At 33.1% G+C, this 20,933-nt stretch overlaps 2 non-coding genes across 2 annotated transcripts; both read left to right on the top strand.

Annotated features, from left to right (window-relative positions):
- Positions 1 to 8,369: 8,369 nt before the first annotated feature.
- Positions 8,370 to 8,440, top strand: Trnag-gcc. The gene has a single exon. It is a non-coding gene; the product is annotated as a tRNA-Gly (tRNA).
- A 75-nt stretch (positions 8,441 to 8,515) lies between these two features.
- On the top strand, positions 8,516 to 8,586 carry Trnag-gcc. The gene has a single exon. It is a non-coding gene; the product is annotated as a tRNA-Gly (tRNA).
- The last annotated feature ends 12,347 nt before the right edge of the window (positions 8,587 to 20,933 follow it).

Genomic DNA, 20,933 nt, shown 5'->3' on the forward strand with positions numbered 1-20,933 from the left:
GGAACGGTAGTTTGATGTCACTGAGAACGCTGGCAAAACTTCCCACAGCGCTGGGGAATAGGTATTTGAAAAGCTTCATAAAATACTTTGCAAATCGAGTTACTCTTTGAACCGTATACATGATAATGTTGCTAACGACTTAAATTATCACAAAATGATACTTTCAATATAACAAGTCAAAGATTTTCCATATACAGCGTAACCGTTTCTTCGAAATAGACTACAACTAACGATTGGACTTCTTTTAGTAGAATTAGCGCGTTTATTCTATAAGAACAATTTTTATATAGAACAACGAGGGCAGGAAGGCCACTTGATGTTAAGTGATACCGGCAAATGGAAATTCTTAATGCTAGACGGCTTGCGAGTTCCTTGCTTGCAACCTTTTAAGAATTGGTATGTTCGTATCTTGTACTGTACAAGTGTCTTAGTTACTGGTTCGGATATAGTTTGACGGTCAGCTGATTCCAGCGGTGGTTAATCTCATACAGTACACGTAACTAAGTGATTTAGCCTACACTTATGCGTAACTTCCTACACTGATAGTGTTTCCTAAAAGCATCCGTTAGGTGATCATTAAAATTGAGTTGAGACGTTCTTTATACATATGTTTATTTATTAAAACTTCGTTACATTACAATATAAAAAATGAACATAATTAAATCAAAAGGAGGGCAACTGGCGGCGTTATCGTTTTCGAGTGATTTCTTCCAGGCAACCACTATTTACCAATCAATCGACGAATCTTCTTCCTATTACCTTCTAAAATTACTAATTGTTACACTGACTTAATTCCGCCCGGATGTTCCGTAGCCGACATGTGCTCATCATGTTTACGTTTATCCACAATTTTGCTTATGGGCTCAGATGTGAGACGTTCTTTTGCGTCATGGTGCAGATATGTTATACTTTATTTTTGGAGATGATTTCATGAAGAGTACGTTAAAGTTTTAGGCGAGACGGAACTTCTCCCGTGGCCACCGCTTGCAACACTATAAAGGGCAAATTCGGTCCCACATGACCTTGACCGTATTCAACGAAGAGCGATTCGAATCGTCGAGGACCAGTCAATATTCGGGCGGCTTAGTCCCATGGCATTGTGTAGAGATGAGGGATCTCTCTGCATGTTCTACCACATTTACCATCCAGAGTGTTCAGAGGAGTTGTTCGGACTAATACCTGCAGCTGTGATTCATCATCGGCTATCAAGGCACAATACAAAATACCAACCGTATCACCTCGACGTCCGTCGTTCCACAATTGAGCGTTTCATAAGGCAATTTCTGCCGCGCCACACCGCTATGTGGAACCAGCTGCTTGAGTGGGTATTTCCGAACAATTTTGACGACAAGAACGAGCGTACCAATATTAAGAAGGCCGGCAGCGTGCTGCCTTCTCGCAGTCCGGCACTTAACAGGACTTCTGCCCGTTTGCCTCCTGTAACATTAAAAAAAGAAAAAAAAATACCTACGGTACGTAAAAATTTTGTAAAACTCGAAAATTTCGCGTTAAATATGCAATGCATTAAAAGGTTTTTCTTGTTTGTCCTAAAATAAGCTTATAAATATAAATAAAGTGAAACCTTATTAACTTTTTACGAGACATAGATTACATGACGAGACCAACTTTGGTGGTAAAACAGAATATAACTTACATATCTTGGAAACTTGTTTACCCTCTAGTGTCAAGTTGATGTATTTCATACATTGCTTATACAAATCTGTGCTTCTTTTTTTTTTTTTTTTTTTCCCGTGGCCTGTCTGTGCTTCTTATTCTTCAAAATCTTCAGACGTCAGAAATAATTCAGTTTCTTTCATTTTGCATTAATAATAGAGACAGATTTATCTTGTATTGAGTTACCGTTTGCAATATTACTTATTTGGAGTAATAATATTATATAGAACTAACATTTCTAAATAGAGTCCAAAAAAATAATGACACGAAAATTATAACAGAAAATATCAATTATGAAAACCATAGACCACAAACTAGTGCTACAGCATGAACTTCGTAATTACTTGGCGTAATCATGTTTGGTTAATATTATTGTAAATCTGTAGCATACGTTACAGTTCCTTCATATGAAAAGTCTGTGTCCTGTACACTAAAATATTAAAAGTTAACATAAAAATTAAAACACAAATACAAAATACACACTTTTTTTTATTTACAACACAGTTATAACAAAAAAAAAACAGTGGCTTTATATGTCTGGCCCCCAGTCTACTGTATCTGTTTAATGATAATTTTTTTTAAATAGGCCTACTAACCTATGTGTAAGAATAAATTTTGAATGAACGGTAAATATATAATAGTTTTTTTTTCCTACTTTGATTTTGTTCCCTTTGGAGTAGAGACCCTGGGGCCGGGTTCAAGTGCTCGTCCGCTAATAAAAGCATTGTTGTTTAGATGGTCCTCTCATTAAGTTTTCATTTTAGTAATTCTAATAATTAATAGTGAATAAAAGTAGATAGTGCCCAGACCTCTGGTGCTTTCCTCGCCCAATGAATAAGGCAATACAGCGAGGAAATGCTGCCAGTTTTAAAGGTACAAAGACACACACAGGGAAAAGCTTTCTAAATTTATTTTTGTTTTCTATTTATCCATTTTTAATTTTTATTATTTTTATTTTGTAGGTTAAGAAAGGTTAAAGGTTGAAGCAGCAATGAAAGTCAGAGACTGAAGCCACTTTTTTTCTTTTTTTTACGTCAGGAAATGCTTTTACGCATATCCCAACGGTATTTTACACCAGCAGGGATTATGTGGGACTCAGACTTAATAAACCCTACCCACTAAAACCTGACGGATGACTTCAGCTTGCCAAAGGGCGAAGGCAGGTAACAGCTGAGCCCTATCCTTACCCCCGCCACTGAAGCCCCGAGACTGAAGCCACTAGGCTAACACAGCTCAACGCTACACTATAACTATTATATGAAAGTAGACTCTAATACAAGGACTTGAACAATCTTACGCTTTGCCAGCTGTAATTGTATCAACATTGGTATATAGGTAATTAAAATTAAATTAGTCTTGTTATTGATATTGCATAAGTAACGCAAACAATGTCGTGCACCGATGGCGCGTTGGTGAAGTTCGTAACAACATGCCACATTGTTTGACCAACTTGCACCGTTCACACGACCTCATTGCAAATTATAATCATATTTTCTTTCTATTAAATTCTCCCTAAGCATCTAAACAATATATGTAAAATGCTATCGTAATATGATCTTTTGTTTTTGTGTGGGAAATCTGTGCAATCAGGTTTTAATAAATAAAAACGTGTTTAAACAATGCATTATAATGTGTAATTTATAAACCCTTTCAAGTAAAAAATACCTGTGTTCCCTGCCCTTCCATAACCATAGTTAATTCCATTATACTTTTTTTTCCAATTACAGTTTTAAACTATTTACATCACGCGTTAGTGAATGAGTTAGTGTGTGTTTTTTAGTACCTATATAATATTTTTAAATTAAAGATATAATATCGGCGACTAACTATAATATGTTAATTATGTTTGCCATGCTCAAGGTCAGCTTCCTGTGGGAGTTTTCAAGTATACATCCTATTGTATATAAAAAAAAATTATGAACTCCTTAATAAACTAATATTGTACAAGACTTATTTTCATTTGTAAATTAAGTCTTATGCACACACTGCATGACCGACCGTTACTAATTATCTGATTAGATGTCGCTTTAAGTTCTGAGTATAGTTGTAAAACTCAAACTCTCTATTAAGTAGCGTACATACGAACAGAATTTTCTTTACTTCAAATACATAATATTAACACTATATTTTTGTTTCCCCTCCCTTGTTGAGTGCGTAAAAATGGACGTTGAGGCATAGAACTTAACGATAGCGTTTTTCTTTGAACTTGAATAAACATAACTTATCTTTTCAACATATATTTTTTATAATATCATTATTGAATTGTTGTCTACAAATTAAGTTTGCATTTTAGTAATTGTAAGGATGAATAGTGAATAGATGTAGATAGTGCTGGTGACCCCAGAGCTTGGGCTTTCCTCGCTCATGGACTAAGATGTATCGCAATATAGCGAGGAAATGCTGCCAGATTTAAATGTACGGTGAACCTATTTTAGTTTACTGTTTATCCATGATTAATTATTAATACAAAATATTTTTAACTTACAAATTAAAAATATTGTATATAGTGTAAACGTATTTGTGCAACAAAGCAGGATGGAGCAGTCAAGAAAGTCACTCAGAAAATTAATATTGTCTGTACTTATTAAAACACATTTATTATTTAACATTATTCCAGTTTTCATAGAAATTAGTGAAAGCTCTAAAATGTAAATTATACTGAGCAACATTTCTCATGTAAATTATTTAAAATGTAAATTTATGAATTTTAATCGTACTTTGATGTGATTTAATTTAATAAATTAAACGACGTTATTCATGTTTATTATATTTTTTTATGTAATAGGAGGCAAACGGGCAGGAGGCTCGCCTAATTTTAAGTGATACCGCCGCCCATGGACACTCACATTGCCATAAGGCTCGCAAGTGAGTTGTCGGCCTTTCGAGAATTGGTACGCTCTTTTCTTGAAGGACCCTATGTCGAATTGCTTCCGTAATACATCAGCGGGTAGCTTATAACAAAATCCGTGCTCAAATGAAATATCACCTTTGTTTTCAATATTATCATTGTGGTTTTCGTGTCACTTATTCGCTACGAAGTACTACTAAGTAATACTTCAGTAGGCAGCTGGTTCCACCTCAAGCGGCAAAACCTACCTTAATAGTTGTGGAACGAAAGACTCTTTAAGTTAAATTGAGTCCTGTCCTGCTGTCATCAGCGACATTGATTTACACTCGGCCCATAGTATTTTGGAATATTTTACTTAACCCAGGTCTGTGATTATTTAGGTAAATTCCTAATTTAGCGTCCATTAGCGCGATATTCAAGTAATGAGTTTTCTGACTTTTCATTGGCATCTGCGAATCTTGAACATTGCTTTTTAATTATTGGCTTTCCTGTATCTTTATAATCGTTTAAATATTGTGCGTGAGCAATTATTGATATCCTATCCAATGAACAAGGTAAAGATAAAATAACAAACACGATTTAAAATTCATCCAAGCTCAGAATACAATTTTTAGTTCCATAAACTGAGTCCATCCAAACTTGAACCGGGTCTTACTGATGTTAGCGGTCACCATAGCAATTTATACTTTGGAAAGTTACGAAGTAGTAACTTTAAAGTCAACACACACTATGTACGTGGTTGGAAACTTTCTGGCAACATTTTGCGAGGAATGGTGGAGGTCGTTACTTATTTCATTATAGGAATTCCGAGGAAGGCTCCGAGCGACGCGGCCTCTTTACGGTGAAATAGCTATTAAGAGAGATTCGCGATGAAACAACAAGGAAAGGATGTTGTTGATTGAACGCTACTTTTAAATTGCATATACCAGAAATTGGTTTTGTATATAAATTACTTAATAATTAGAAATAAATAAAGCCCCTTAAATTGATTTAAATCGTTTGGATCTTGGGGCAGTTATTTCATGCCGCCAGTATTTACTGACTATTGTATACGCTGTGAGAGAAAATTATCAGCTCTGGGAGAGCGGACACATTCCAAAAATATCCACATAACTATTATTTTTTTATAAATTAATGTTCTCTTTTTTAAGTTTATAATTATTTGATCTTTCGTTTATTTATTTCGTAACCCTACAGCAAATTGAAGTTATACGTGACAAATGAATTATACTAAAGATATTAACATGTAATATATAATATACATTTGGAGTGATAAAATTACTAAACTGTAATCAATCGGTTTGATTCGTTATTAAACAATACCTCTCATTTTAGGAGAGGGTATAATTTTAATATAAAAACAGTGAAATCTGCCGTAACATCAAACCGAATTTATAAGAGTATGTTTTAACTCTAATGGACGCGTAATTGGCCGCTAGCTGACTAATGGACGATTATAGCAACCTATGTAGATTTTACGGGAATTCTGATAGGCTTTTACTATCAAGTGGGTTATTGTAAAAGCTAATCTCATGTGTGTAATTACGATAGATAATTATAGGCCAGTAATTTAATGTCATTTTGTTTTTAAACATTTTATTCCGTTAGAGATGTGCTATTTTTCTAGAAACTGGCTGTGCTTAAAGCCGTTTTTTACATCAGAACTAGTTACCAAGGCTGGAGTAATAACTTACTAATATTCTAACAACAATATGTGAGTAACTTCTGTCATTGTGCTGTTTCGACCCTTATTGTACGGTGTGTATGGGTATTTGCGGACATCGTCAACGTGTATCTCGTGGTGTTTATACCTCTGGTCGAATTACTCCTCCTGTAGAGGAAGTAGGGAAAATATAGATACTAAATTTAAAAAAAAAATTAACTGCATTAATATTTTTTTCTATTCTTTAGTAGGAAGTGGGATTATTTATTATTATATTTTAAATGTGACACATTATGTAACGCATTGAAACTATGTATTATTATTATTAAAATAAAAACTTATAATGATTTACATATTTCTAAATTATAAGTTTTTAATAATAATACATAGCTTCAATCCGTTCAAAACATGTTTTTCTTAATATGTAACAGCTATGTCAACAAAAGACAATACTATGTATTGTATTGTTTTCTTGTGGATCGATATCAGGATAATTTAGTGCTTCTAACAAAGTGGATTGACCGAATTGTATATGTATATCTATTCTATAGGCATGAGCATTTGTTTTTTATGTGTTATAAGTATTCCAATTAGGGTCTTAGGGTCCTTCAAGAAAAGAGCGTACGTACCAATTCGTGAAAGACCGGCAAAGCACATGCGAGCTGCAATATAAGTGTCCATGGATGGTATCACTTAACATCAGGTGAGCTTCCTGTCCGTTTGCCTCCTATTGTATAAAAAAATGTTTACGTTATTTTGTTATATTTGTATGATTTGGCTGTGAGTATAATGGCTTCAACGGACAACTCTTATCCCCGAGGTCGTAGGTTGCAACGCCGGCTGTCCGTCAAAGAACTTTCTGTCTATTTGCGAATTTTACGCTTGCTCGCACGGCGAAGGCGATTTAGGAAATCGGACCCAAAAAGTCGAAGGTTATAGTGTCACTGGGTATTTTTATTAGAAGTAATAAAGCCATACTCTGTATATGAAAAAAGATCGTTTATTAGGTCATAATTAATGTATCAATCAATATAAATAATTGATGGTAATAGTGATTAATATTTTCAAATAATATATATAAAAAAATATTTAAAAACTGACAATAGGTAACATAAGCAATAAGTCAATATGTAAAGTGTCCACACGACGCACGGTTTGCGGATTTCAATGGAAAAACTCGAGTGCTGTGTCCACACGGGCTGACCCGGGACAATATTTGCTAATCCGCCGTTCATTCCGATATTCCTGCTAATCTCAGCTCTAATACGAGCTCTAAGGTATGTGAAATCATAAAGATTTTTATTTACCGAGTGATTGTAGCTTTACTGTTGGTTTTGTTTGATTTTGGTTATGAGTTTCAACCGAGTGTTGAAAAGCCAAGTATCTCAATGGCTTAGACTCAAAATTTGATGGTGTGAGAGAAAACTTGTTGATCCACCTATAGAGAAGAATGATCAATCAAGATGAAAAAATCTTCATTAAAACAAAAATCATCAGATATGGAATATACGAGCAAAACTCTGCTGAAATACCAATAGAATAAGATTATTTAGCAATTTATTGAATTTTTTCTTAAGAAAAATTACTATAGTAAGAGAAATTGGCATTATGGCGTAATCCGTATCACCTTGACGTCCGTCGTTCCACAACTGAGGGTTTATTAAGGCAATTTCTGCCGCGCACTACCACAAAAAAACGCAAACAGGACTTAAGCAATCAGCTGTATATGTATTCGGTCCTCGATTTGACTTCATCCTAGTATAGATACCGGCAAACATTTTGCGCGGCGGCTGGAGAGTGAGGTGTCGATCGCGTGATTGTGATCGCGGTAAATCTATTGACTTTCGTGTCCCGCGTTGTGTACGATGCGCAAACTTTTCCCCACTCCCTTGTTTAAGGTTCAAGAAGTTTGCCGGTATCCGTACAAAACGTTCTAATACATTTTCTAATCTTAGGCATGTTCCATTTTGATCCTTTGGAGGATGGGACGGGCTTTATGGGATGCTACTTGTGTGGACACGTTAGCCACAGCCAAGGCCAACTAGGTAGCATTTAGCCGATTCAAATGTTCTATGTGCAATGTTTTATTGGGTAAAGAAGTGTAATTGTTAAGTAAATAAAATAAAGCTGTATAAATAAGACATTTTCATGATTGAGTTATGTATTTAAGAGTATCACGTACAAGCATCGGTGGTTCAGTGGTAGAATGCTCGCCTGCCACGCGGGCGGCCCGGGTTCGATTCCCGGCCGATGCATTGTATTTTGGAAAATTAATTTAACTGTTTATATCAATCTTCATAATCTAGTAAAACATTTGATAAAAGTATTCGGCATTGGTGGTTCAGTGCTAGAATGCTCGCCTGCCACGCGGGCGGCCCGGGTTCGATTCCCGGCCGATGCATTGTATTTTGGAAAATTAATTTAACTTTTTATGTCAATCTTCATAATCTAGTAAAACATTTGATAAAAGTATTCGGCATTGGTGGTTCAGTGCTAGAATGCTCGCCTGCGGGCGGCCTGAGTTCGATTCGCAGCCGATGCATTGTATTTCTGGAACATCATTTTTGTTTGTGAAGCAATAGTTAAGTTTCGATAAAAAAAGATTTTACCAATTAAACTGAAATATCCATGTCCAATGTCTGATATAAATTCTGTATCTAAATTTTAGTTCCGTGCAAATATATATTGTTAATTTTCACACATCACCCAGCAATATTTTATAGAATTCCGGCAAATTTAAAATATCTCACAATCATTTTTTAATTATATAAACAAGCCCAAAAACTGGCGCGGCTACAGAGCAGGCGAAAAAAACAAACGGCTCAAATCGGAAAGGGTCATTCCTCCAACTGGGTTTTGTTACCTTTCGAGTAGAGGCTCTTGGGTCGTGAGGTTCAAGTGTACAGGTGACCCCAGAGCTGGTGCATTCTTCACTCAAGGCATAAGTAGCAATACAGCCAGGAAATGCTGCCAGCATTAAAAGTAACCGCACGAACAAACTTAAAATTTGGCTATATTTTCTATTTTTCAATTTTTATTTATTACATGTACAACTATCTAGGTTAAGAATATTGTAACCACTGAAGCAATTTATCAACTAACTAATAAACAAATAGTAGATATTAATTTCAAATTTAAATTTGACAAAATAAATAGTTTTGCTCTAATTAAATAAACAGATTGTCTTCGACGGCCTACCCTAGTTACTTTTTAACTAAACTCGTACTGAAAGCGAAAAACACATTATATGTCCCAGTGGCTCGATACGATGCTTAGAAAGTGAATTATCCTTTAGGGAAGGAAGGTAAATAAATACACCTTGATAAATGGAACTAACAACGTAGGTACATGTTTGCAATCATTTTGTTAAGACTTATTTCTCTTGGGTGCGCTCCGAGAAGTTGGGAACTTCAACAAATCAGTATAATAAGGAGATGTATATAGTATGTTCACAAATTATGAACACCCATTCAGGTGTATTTGGTAGCTTGAATTTATTATACTCTTCTGGTAAAATAAATTCCGTTTGGTTAATTATTTAAATTGTATATTGTTTTAATTGAATATAATAAATAGTACTTATGTATTAACTATGAAGTCTACAAAAAGCATGAGTAATAAATTATTTACAGTTCTAGTAATTAACCAGATTTAAATTTATGTAATTTAATTAATTAAATTAAATTAAGATAATGTCCATTAACTGTCTGAGTGCTTTTTGAACTTATACTAAACACTACACTAGTTTTATGAATAAATAAAGTGGCTAAAGTTATATTGAATTAAAAGAGGATAATTACACAAGGCGTTGCAAATATGTCATCATCATTTTGTCATCACCTTTTGCGCTTTCAAAATTTCATACACAACCAAAACCTCTATAATATTCAAGAAATCTTTTAATTTCTTCCAGATTAGTTCGCACTGTCATCAGATCATGGTTTGATCATGGGACAACGTTCCGACATATTTGATTTATCGGGGTACCTACATAAAAAGTTAAAACTGTAATAACATTTCATTAGTAAAGAACAAATTTACTGAAAATGTAATAACGCTGCAGCCAAACTTTACGTTTATAAGAAAATCTTATCAAAAATGGTCTCACCCGTGCGGAAACACGGACATAATTCGTTTAATGTCAAAAATAAGTGACACGAAGTGGCCTCCGAGCGTGCAATATAAAACGTGCTCACTTGCTTTGCTCAATAGTGCATCTAAACATCACACTGTATATTACTATAGAATAAACAATTCTACTTCTATTTCGACGTATTTCACAATCTCTCTTCACTATGTTTAAGAGTGGTGCTCTTTTATATCTACCAATCACGCTACAATCTTTTAGGTCTGGGCCTCAAATTTCTGTACCTGTTCCGTGGTCATTTCTTTATGAAGAATTTCTTTATGAACAAAAATTTCTCGTGCCTCCTTCAACAGAATGATAAAGGTACTCTGCAACAAAGACATCAGTGTACACCTCCGAAGTAGGATGCTTCAATGTTACATCTGGCCGGTTGTAATGTATGGTTGCGAAGGTTGGACCTTGAAGGAGGAAACCATTAAGAAACTCGACGCCTTTGAAATGTGGTGTTACCGAACAACGCTGAGGATAAGCTGGGTCCATAGAGTCACGAAGGAAGAAGTTCTATGGCGCGCCAATCGATCTCGAGAACTCACGGTCAAGGGAAATGACGTGCTGGCAGAAGGAGGAAGTCGTGGCTCTGCAATATCAGAGAATGGATGGGATTGGCCAGCGTAGAACAGCTGATGCGCTTGGCGAAGAATAAGAAGAAGTTTGACGAGCTGACCACCAACCGCCAGTAGTGGAGAGACACTACAAGAAGAAGAAGATCGTTTCTTCTTTTCTACACACTGTCGACTTTATTGGGTCTAAGGCATGCTGGTTTCCTCCCGATGTTTTCTCTCTCTGTACGAGCGAGTTTTAAATGGGAACATAGACATAAAGTCCATTGTTCCACAGGCAGGGATCAAACCTACGACCCCAGGAAGAGTCACACGCTGAAACCTAAGTTCTAGGACAATACTGTTTTTTAGAGATAGCTTATATTTATACTAGGTGTCAGCAATATTAAAAATAAAGAAATAGTAGTATTGTCTTTTGTTAAAATAGCTTTTACACATTAAGAAAAACACTTTTTTAACGGATTAAAGCTATGTATTATTATTAAAACTTATAGTTATTTACATAATTCTAAATTTTCAATGATTCAAGGATTCAATCAATTCGCGAAAACAGAGGACACAGTGAGTCATTTTTGCAAAAACCCGTCATCTTTTAGTCGATACCAACTTCGGGGCAATAAATACAGATAAAACAACTTTCTCTGCAGCTGTGATACTTTTGAGATTTAACACCTTTCGTCTTCAGTCGCCGTAAAAAGTACGCGTAACGTCGGAAAAAATTTAAAATTTAGAATTATGTAAATAACTATAAGTTTTAATAATAATACATAGCTTTAATCCGTTCAAAAAGTGTTATTCTTAATAAATAAATAGTACTAAATATGATTGGTGAATTTTGGGAGGGGAATAAAATTGTTTCAGAAACAAATATAACACAGATTTAAAAATATCAACAAAAAACATGTTTACCATACTCAATGTTTTCTTCTACTTTTAACGAGTGCGTACGAGGAAGCATAGCAAGAGGAAATTTACACAGCTGGAGGTTAACCTTCGTCTTAACGTGGCAAACAGGCTAAAACTGGTGAGTACCCTACACATTCGTCAGAACAATATATTAAAAAATCATAAAATGTAAACCGAAGTGTTGTATATTTAATTAGTCAAAAGTTGTGCGTTCACTAATGAATTAGTACGCCGTGTGGGGAAACGCTAGCCTTTGATTGAAGATCAAAAGGATTTTCCGGATGCTCGCGCAGTTTGCACAGTTTATCAAAAAGGACAGCAATTTAAATTTGTTTATATGTAAAAGTTTATATTTAAACATAGCTTTTGCTGAAAATAAAATATTTTTATACATTAGCATAAACTTTATGGTAGGGTCAGTACGAGTGTAAGTATACGTCAACTGACAGTTTTGTGATAACTTGAATGCACCGATTACGCATACAAATTGTATTATTATTATATATTTTTTAGTTTACATTTCTTAATATTATTAAGTATTGTATCAGTTCTAAAAATGAAGGTTGGTCAAGTATTTGTATGTATATGGCCCCTTTTAGGATAAAAAAACTTCTCCATATTTTCAATTTCTTTTCGTCGTAAGCAACATTCATCCAGTTTTTGCCCGCTAGTTCTATTACGTCATCAGTTCATCTTTTATCAGCCTAAACATCTCTTTTCAGTAAGTGCAGTCCGTTTTGTTGTAACAAGTTTCCATCTTTTATCCCTATCTGGATATATGAACTGCCCATTTCCATTTTAGAGCGTGTACAAGTGTATCCGTAAGTTTTGTTTTCTTACGCATTGTATAGCGTATAGAAATAATATACGGACTATACACGTTGTGCTTTCGTTAAGCCCTCAATACGCCTACGGAGGTCTACGCCTATTGTAATTCGTTTACGTAGTAATGTAGTTTAGTAAAAAGAGAGCTAAGCTTTTGTTTCAAACTTACTTTAATATTAGCAGGTGTTATAAAGCCTTAATCAGATAAATGCCTTTTAATTTGAAACTTGATGAGTGTCCGAACAATTTTCAGTATTTTTTAAATATTTTAACACTTTCCATACAATCACGTGAATGTACAGATGTGTTTAATTTAACAACGATCGTAATCAAAGAGAAGTAAATATGACAAAGTTGATATGCGGGCTTTGTTAAATGTGAGGATTTCGGGGCATTTATTTACGTACGAAATTAAAAGAAAATAGACTTACTAATTATTTGGTAATTGGTTGATTTATCAAGTACACGATAGGTGATTTGTTTTATAACTTAATACATATAAAATAGTCATCCATGATCCATTCTTCATTTCCTAACTGTTTTTTTTTAATTTAATAATTAGCCCTTAATTGTGAAATACACAAACACATTTTATAAAACAGAGTGCGAGTGGACACCTGCGAGTGAAGTACCACCACATGGACACACACTTCCAGTTCGTGATTTCGTTGATGGCCCTTTGAAACTGAGCTTCTTGAAAACTTTTATAATACAGAAGTTTCAACTCAATTATATCTATAAATTAACTGAACTTCAGTTCAAGTCTATTTAAATCGAATGCATATAAAGCGCGTAGAATTTAGAACCTTTACAATTAATTAACGGCTTAATTAATTATAAATGCGAGAACAGGTGCAGCATGGCAAATAGCCAATTAAACTCTTTAATTAGCGGGTGAGTCTTAAGCTTAATCCTAAACTTGAGCTGTGATCCTGGCCACGACATCAATTTCAACTGTAATTTTCTATGCAAGACGAACGTCTTAACATTGATATAGAAATGTGGAAGTGTTTAAAAATATATATTTTAATTTTTTTTTAATAATAAAATTAACGAGTGGTGTACCTTTTTTAGGTCTGGGCCTCAGAAGTCTGAATTTGTTTCTTGATAATTTGCTAATCTAATAGACAAGTGGGTGATCAGCCTCCCGTGCCTGACGCTGTGGACATTTTTGGGTCTAAGGTAAGCCGGTTTCCTTACGATGTTTTACTTCACCGTTTAAGCGATTGTTTAATGCGCGCAAAGTCCATTGGTGCACAGCCTGGGATCGAAGCTACGACCTCAGGGATGAGAATCACACACTGAAGCCACTAGGCCAACAATACTCTGCTTTAAATGTTTATTTTTCTACATAAAACTAAAATTATGTACAATGTTAGTAATTACACATTACTTGATCCATCTCTTTCGTTACTTATGGCAATTCATTTTAAACATATTAGTGTCTAAATACATCATAGTCTAAAAAGGAATACAAAATCTCAACCATTTAACAATCGCTCGAACGCTGAAGGAAAGCATCGGGTATAAGGAAACCGGCTTGCCTTATACCCAAAAAAGTACAGGGCGTGGGTCAGGCATAGAAGGCTAAACACTTACTTGCTAATTAGATTAATAAACGGTCAAGAAATAGATGCAGTAATCTGAGGCTTAGACCTAAAAAGGTTAAAGCGCCGTTTGTTTATATATTAAAGAAGTTATATTAAATACTTGACACTTCTATATATATAAAGCCATGTAAACCAAGATTGTCTGGTTTAACATGCAACCAGGGTGTCCAGGGGTACGTTTTAAATTGGCTCACAGAGTTGAATACTAAATTAACTTTAATTACCTTATCCTGTACACGAAGACGTGGTTTAACTTAGATTTTTAGTTTATTAATAGAATATCACGGCAATTCTTATTTTTATTTAGAATATCTAAGAACTTTATTAAATTGGTTAATCTAGCTAACAAAATAACATACAATTACGTTATTTACTTCCATAGTCGACACTGCAGAATTCAGTGACGCTACAACTCCTTATATTCCTAACTACAATTCCTAACTTTTTTTTATCGTAATCGTGGGATCGTTAATTCCCCTCCTTTTTTCATCAGCTTAATAAAATCCTTGTACTCAACTGCTGGAAAAATATAATCGATTTTGAAAATTATTTCAGTAGACATTCTTACTGTGTCAAGCTTCGTGCTTGTCTGGTATGTAATTTATTCATTAATTATTTCTAAGTCCAAGAGAGAGAAATATCTAGTATCATAAACCACTTTTTATTCTGAGGGAAATATTTTTATCGCTTCGCAAATTTTACCACTTTAAGATAAACCGTTTAAAACTTTCACGTCATCTACATGCATGCGCATGATTACACAAGACAGTTTTAAATAAAAAAATGTGATTAAAGCAAATAAAATCAATGGTCATCCTTTTTAGGTCTCCGATTTCTATGTCTGTTACAAGATAATTTGTTAATCGAATAGGCAAGAAGGTGATCAGCCTTCTGTGCCTATTATATATAATTAATGCAAATAATATCTATAAAATATACATTCAACTTCAGGGTTGTTGGCCAACGCTGTCAAGGTCAAGGTTGTCGACCATAACGTTGTCAGAGCGTATGTTTCTTTCTGTCTGCACAATTATCACTTGCTAGTATGACAATTGACTTACCTACCATCCTGCTGCCGCTTCTATTTCTTCTATCCAAATCTTTTTTCATTAGTGTCATAATTAAAAAAATTAAAATTACTTTATTTGACACAAAAAACATTACATTTCGTACTTACATTCTAAAACGAGGATAGATCTATTTAATTTGTTGCAATGTGTTAGACCGTAGTAAATATGAACTTTGATAAAGATTTTTAAGTCTTGTGGATGAGAAATTTGAATACGGCATATGAATTTAGTGTTTATTAAGTTTAGTATGGAAACTAATATTTATTGTTAAGATTTTTATAAATTAAATTTTAAATATAACAGACAGAAGTAAGAAATTTTAAATAGCCAAATTTTATTATTTTATTTTTGAGTTTTTAGCCTTCTATAAGTTTGTTTTTACATTCATAGATATTAAGAGGATAAATATTTAGTTGAATGTATTTAAAAGCCAAACAAAAGATAATATTAGTAATCATTAATTCAGCTGTAGAACTAGCGTCGCGTCTAATCCGTATTTATTTTCCCAAAGTAGTGAAACATCTGGCTCGAGTTTGCGTTCGGGAATTTATGTCCACGCCGGCGCTTCCTTCGCTCACGTACAACCTCTATTCTAACTCGTTCGACTTTAACAATTTTGATTCGCCATACGAATAATAAATAAGAGAGGTTATGAAATTAGATAATATTCAGTGATGGTTGTTAAATCCTTTGTCTAATCGGCTAATCACTTTCCTTTCGTCCTGCATTTACTTCCACAACTGATCGCACATGTGTTGGAACATGAGTTGAACAATGAATAGATTTTATATTTTTGCATATGAATTGAATCCAGTTGAATAGAGACAAAGTCGTGGTTTCTTAAACAATTCAGCCTACACCATGACAACCAATAGCACAATTGTAATGGCGTCCTTGATAAATGTCTCAATAAATGATACCTAAATACAATGTCATTAAGGTATAATTCATTATGGGCAAAAATGTAAAGTTATTTTGTATCATTGCAGTAAGAAAAGTTTGAGTTACATTTTTCTAAATAATTATGTAGTGATACAAAGATTGTGAATTATGTGCCTTTTACATTGTCTATTTGTTAAGGTTATATAGTTTTTCTTAATATTATTGAACATTATATGTAGTTTTTTACTTCTCTTTCATTTTAACTATTTTATCCTTACCTTACATGTGTGGAAAAGATTGTTTGGAAGTAAAATGACCGCACGTTGCCTTCTTAATTATTAAAGTGTATCATTTGCTCCATTTTACATCAACTACATAACAAACAAAACAATTAATAATGTATTAATATTGTTATTATATGTAAGAATTTTTTTAATTTATTTGTAAATCAATTGGTGACAAAACTTATCGAAATTAATATCTATTGTTACAAGAATAATCCCTTCGTTTGTGAAATGGCTCCTTGAGTGCGGTTCGCTGTTTTGCTTATATTGTGTTACGGCTGAGTCATCTCTTGCTAGACACCGATAATGTGATCATAAAACTATGCATATAGGTATGAAAATAGTACAGCAAGGATTACTAAATCTGTTTATACATTGGCTAGTACAGCTTTAACTAACTTTAAAATATGTAGAATGGCAATTATTAAAAAATACTCTGATTTAAAGATCTTTGCAAGTCGAATTCTTAAATTTATTAGTGTGTAGTGTATATTTACAAAATGGCTATAGTAAACTAGAAATATAAGATTTTATTATTTTCAAAATTATTTTCAAGCTATTTAAGTTTGTTATAATTTTCTTTTTATTATTACTATGTATATGTAGGTTAAGAAAATTGGAAATACATTAACGAATCAAAAAGCCTCGTTTATGCCTTCTCGGACATACTTCATCGGTTTTATTTGTATGCAATATATAGATTTATGATATCTCCTGTTCTGTTTTAATAGAAAAAAGTCATTAGTAACTGTTGTTTAACCATTTTAGCCTTAGTTTAGTCAGACGCTGGACTACTAAATAAATAAAATTATATCCAATAATAATATAGTGTTAGCTAACAGCTATATAATCTGTAGAGGTGTTAAATTCTATACATTTAAAAAAAGAGAATATTCGGAATTAAATATTATAAGGATTCCCGAGTGTCACTCATTGAATCCTTATAAGTGTGAGCTTCGGTATTCTTTTGTTTTCGTTGACTTCAGCAAAATGTTTCTTTTGAGGATCAATTTAAATACTCCAAGGCATTTATTGAAATCCTTTGTAGATTTTTAGTACAAAAGTATTTGTAATTTATTATAATTTTACATAGTTTTGAAACGAATAGAATAAAGGCATGGTAGGTAGACCACCTGTTATGAGGGACTAAAAATGCCAGAAGGCTCGCGCATGTGTTGGCGGCCTTTTAAGTATTGGTACGCTCTTTTTAAGGTTTTTCCTTTAAGAGTGTTTAATTATATAGTTAAACCGAATGATATAAAATTATGATTATGATTCACAACAAATTAACTAGAATCTCTAACAAATAATACAAATAGAGATAATGATATTCATACATAATTAATTGTATTGTTTGCTATGTCGTTTTTGATGGGCTGTAAATGAAATTAATGGATGAGATGGAAAAAAATTTATTAAAGACACTTCATAATGCATAAAATACGTAGTATGCAGAATAAATCATCATCTTATTAGAAAAAAGGTTTTTTTGAGTGGTTAGCCTAGTTCTGAAGGTTGAAATTCTGAGAAGTTTCCAATAGATTTTTTTGTATATATAGAAAATATCGTGAAGAGACTGGCATATTTTAAGCATAGAACACAATGTGAATCAGGCACAGTTGGCCGACTACTTGCTCACAGAAACATAATCGTACAATATTTTTATTATATAAAGAAACATATGCAGAAATGTGTCTGCCATTATTACGCAACTTAGTAATAATAATACTGTGTGTTTCTTGTATATGTGACGTAGATTAATACTATGTCCACATATTACACAGGTAAATGTCATATTTGTTTATTATCTTTTAAATAATAAAGAAATATATACACACATTTAACAACTACATATTAACTACATTGATAGTGTATACTAACAAAAATTACTTTGGTTGGCAACAAACTTAACAATCTCAGATTAATGTTATCACATAGCATAGTAAAGATGAATTTTAAGAACGATAGATGATGATATATATAGACAGATATTAACATGTTCGATTACAAACTTACTCGACACTGTTTGTTATTACTGTTAAGTAATGAACTCATAGAGCAATACATTTTTTACAGAAACCTTCAGATTTACAACACACCACTTTAACTTTTGCGATTGTCGTTAAACTTTCCTGTTTTACGCCTAAAGTTTTTATTGCTTTTGCCAGTTTGCCTAACATTATGCGACTTGAATAGTAATATTTATCTCAACTCATCTTATAGGCACGTTTTATTGCTATTTGTTTAGTCTTGGAGTCAATTTGCAATAAGAGTGATCTTGTTTAAGTAAAAATATATTGCATAGAATATAATCGATTGATTGATTAATAAATTTTTATTACATTTATAACATTTTCTGTTATTTAACATGTTTTAAAGTCAACATTTCATACATAATACAAATTAAGATATGCTGTTTATAGCTTCGAAGTATTTGTACCTATATATGTTATATCAATATAATTTGGTTTCTATGAATCTATATTATAAATACTTAGCGACATTACTAGAAGACGTACAAGCATCGACCATTCTCGCTACACGTTTATTCATGCTACGTGTTTTTGGTACGTGCTACGAACAGTCTACGAACTGCTTTGATTAAGCTCAAGTGTAGACGAGAAAATATTCCTATGTATCCTAGGAAATATATTCAGCTTGTTAAGAAATTACTTTGTCGTGATTTTTGACAGATGGTAACGTAGTAAAACATATAAAATATCTTCAAAAAAAGTATAAAGGTATAAGATTTCAAAAGGTCCTTGTTAAAATTGTGAAATTGTTTCAAATAATCTTAATTTCTATTATGATAAGGAGCAGTTATCTTAGTGGTTTAGTATGCGACCTTTTAGCTGGAAGTCATGCTTTTAAACCACGATGCTCTAATAGCTTTTTTATGTGAAGTTTTAAGTAAGTAGTTACGAATAGCTGCATTTTAGATCCAAATCCAAACTGAAAATAATTTACATTGATGACGAGGAATCACAGGATCCAAACAATATATTAGACAAATTAATAACTACGTATATATACTACTGTATTATAGTTCCAATTTAAAAAAAATCTATTCAAGTAAATCAGAGCTCATTGCAAACAAGTAAAATAACATCGTGTTTCTATTGATCGTTTCAGACACCGTTGCAAAATAAAATGAGAAAAAGATGCAATAATGTTAGCGTCTTTTGAAGTGTAGGATCAATTGCAGTGGAGTTTAAGTGTGAAATGGAGATAGTTGAGCAGTTCTAAGTAAATAGAAAACGTCTCGAGCTCCACTAATAATTGTTCTGAAGTATTGAGTGCCGTAAATCACCTGTCTTGTATTATACCCTTTTGTTGGTACTAAAACAAGTTATTTTTATACTATAGCATTTAGAGTTAGCAAAGTGGCTAAAGTGATTCTTAATCCGTTATGCGTTTTAACTCCAGCTGTGCGCTTAAAAGTCTTCAGTTACGAAGAAATCTTAGACGCAGAGCAACATGTGTCCACCACAAAATGCACACATGTTTATATTTTTCATTTAAATAATGCATTTCTTCCTCATCAAAGAAAAAAGATTTTTGGTAAAAATTTAATGAAACCATTATAATGGTGAAATGATCCTTCCAGCCATATAGCTCTTAGAAAACTGTGATTATAAGGAACCAAACTGTTGTTTATATAAAGTAGTTGAAAAATTTGCTCAATATTTGTTACTTAGTCTATATAATACGCTACATACACACTCTAGTCTGTTGTTCATCAGAAAGAAGGGAGAAAACTTTATTACACATTTAAAAAAATGTATAGTTAAAAGACAAATTGTATAATCCACCATACTAGGATTCCCTGTGTCGTGGGAGTCTCTTCGGTTAGACATATTAATGATTTTTGGTAATCTATGTAATAAATTCTATAAAACACTCACAATTTTATAAATAAACTACTGTTGTATAAGAAAATAAAGAAAGACATAGTTTCAGCATAGGTTGAGAAGTTGCTTAAGATTATTAGTGAATGTATAAAGTTATGATTCGGTAGTAAATTAAGAAAATTTTTGTTTAAGAAATTCGCCTCTAAAATAGAAACATGATATTTATAACTAATCCCAAAATCTAAGGTATTGTAAAATCGTACAAATTCTCTTATTGACAGTATGTTCAGAAACATTAGCCATGAGCCATTAGACATGAAAAAATCTTTAGGTTTTATTAACCTAAATATATGAAACATTTATTTTAAATTAGTATTATATTACAGAGGTCGATTCTATTAAGTCAGAATCTTGTAACTTTCGCCTTGACGTTTAAACTTCGAAGGAAAAACGCGTCTCAAAATCTCCCTGAAAATCTCCCTCAGGCCCAACGTGATTTACATAAAACTTGTTTAAATGGTAATATTAGGAGACATCACCTACCGCAAGTCTACCCTTCGGCGGTGCCTAAGCGTCGTCACAGATCAACAAAGCACCGAACGTTTTATAACTC

Source organism: Pieris brassicae, chromosome 6 (genome assembly GCF_905147105.1).
Source record: "Pieris brassicae chromosome 6, ilPieBrab1.1, whole genome shotgun sequence".
NCBI lineage: Eukaryota > Metazoa > Arthropoda > Insecta > Lepidoptera > Pieridae > Pieris > Pieris brassicae.